Raw genomic sequence first — 2344 nt, forward strand, 5'->3', positions numbered from 1 at the left:
CCATTTCTTGAGTGCACAGATGGCTAGATGCATGTAGCTGTGGGCAGGACATGGTGACCTTTATCTGGAAATCTTTGTCTTAAGAAGCTCTCTGTTTGATGTGGAAATAAAGCTCAGAAAACGTTTGTATTTCTCAAGGAAACCTGAGAAGAAACAATTCCTGTGCCAAGTTCTCGTTAACTATTACGGACGAGCAATAGAAAGCGCCCGGACTGGAAACATTACAAAGTGATACAGACTTATATATGCTGACGTACCACCAGAACTGACTCCACCATAAATACATGACATGGAGCTTTCTGATATGCTGGTTTTACATCCTCGTTCCCCAATAAACCAAGTCTCTCTCTGAGCATATATGTAGGATTTGTTTATGAATAAGTGTATGTATTGTGTTTTTATTAGGTGCTACAACTTATTTCATTGTGCAACACTGTGTTGTAAAATTACAAATAAAAGAACTTTGTTACCTTTTTTCTACATTATGACATTTGGTCTTTTCTCCGCTATGGCACTGAATGTGAGATTATAACTGCAGCATCTCTTCATACAGTATCTCACATCTGGAACACCAAATGCCATTACTAAACTTAACCTAAAAAAAAATGTCTTTTTAGATTTCTAAAAAAAAAAAATGTATCTATTTCAAAAATGTTATTGCAACAAGCTTTGAAACAGAGCTCCCTTTAGATCCGTTTACTCCTAAAGGCTAAATATTGTGTTAGAGCAAGCCAAAATAAGCTACCATGAAGCAAAACAAGCCCAAAATTGCTATCAAATGGCTAGAATATGGTTGATTTCTTTGTCTGAGCACACAAGGACCCCTCTGTTGTATATTTTGCTGCTTACAGCTGTTTATGCATTGTTTAAATGTTAAATAATGCATTTACTGCTCTGGCTGTGTGAGAGACCTCTAAACAGGCGCTGTGATTGCCTCAAAGCTGTTATCCTGAGACTCTGAAGATTCTGTGTTTCTAAAACACAAACACGCCCACGCTGCGCCTTTAGGCCTCCATACATCACACACTCTGCAGCAGCGGTGAGCCCACCCACGGTGCTCCCCTCCCTCTGCCCTCACAGCTCAACCCGTGCCCCGGTTTTGCATGCAACAGAAATCTCTTGGACTTTCTTTCTCACATGAGATGAAGATGTTTAAAAAAAAAAAAGAGGGATGGACACAGTTTTCCCCCCTAGCTTCACTGATTTATGGGCATTGGCGATGCAACAGTCGCTGCCTCCTAAATAAGGAAGCACGTCCTGCTGAGCTTATGTTTAGCAAGCTGAAAGCCAACTGGGACTGGCATCCAAAACCAAGCTCAAGACCATTTTCCTCTCTTTGCGTGTTAAGGTTTTGTGCGTGAATATTTTGCACCCCTGCAGGTTCACAGGGCATCTGTTTCCTGCTCTCTCTGCTATCGTCAATAGCACCGAAATGTCGTCTTTAAGCATAAACACTTTCTCTTTTTTCTTTCTGTTCTGCCACACAAACGCATACAGGTAGCTACACAAAGAGACTTATACTCTATAGAGTGCGTACAGGTAGCTACACAAACAGGCTCACGGAGGTGTTTTTTCTGAACTTACACAGTTGGAGGAGGCCTTGAGTTTTAGATTGACTGCGTTTTTGTCCTGGACGGCCTCTTTGCTGACACAGACGACATCATCCTGTGTCACCAGCTGCAGAGAGAAGCAGAAACTCCTTCGTTATCTCACGACATTCCCGTCTCACCGTTTCGCTCATGACTGCTGTATGTCATCGTGGCCAACGCCTTTAACATGTGACCGTACACTGTATGGTGGACACTCGCAACTGAATGCCTCCACTTTACTCTCTCTATTATGAGCATATTATTTTATGTTCTGTTTTGCTTCCAAATGTGTACCTTAAGCACGGCATGTATAACAAAAATACATTACAAAAGAAACTCAATAATCAATTGGCTATGGGGACTGATATCATTCACATGGTACAAAATTGTATCCCGTTTTAGCTGACCAAACCAGATGTGGCCCGCAGAGGAACACTTATGAAAATATTACATTATTTTCTTATGCAAAAACTACAACCACTCTTCCTTCTCTGCTTAGAGAAAAAAAAATTGCAAATAGCGTCATGCATCATTTGAAAGATTTGAGAATTTGATGCATAAAAAAGGTGCCCCAACATGCCAAAGTAGTAATGAATGATATCAAGTATAAATGCTAGCATAGTTCTTGTATTTGTTATTCTGTGCTCTCTATTAAACCATAACTGACTTTAAAGCGGCAGTCATCCTTTTGTGACCCCAGAAACCTCATACTGGGTCTCATCTCACCCGTGGGATGTTGTTGGGGCCGTCTCCTC

This window comes from Cebidichthys violaceus, unplaced genomic scaffold (assembly GCF_023349555.1).
Source record: "Cebidichthys violaceus isolate CVI_PGR_0920_01 unplaced genomic scaffold, fCebVio1.0.p SCAF_17, whole genome shotgun sequence".
Classification (NCBI taxonomy): domain Eukaryota; kingdom Metazoa; phylum Chordata; class Actinopteri; order Perciformes; family Stichaeidae; genus Cebidichthys; species Cebidichthys violaceus.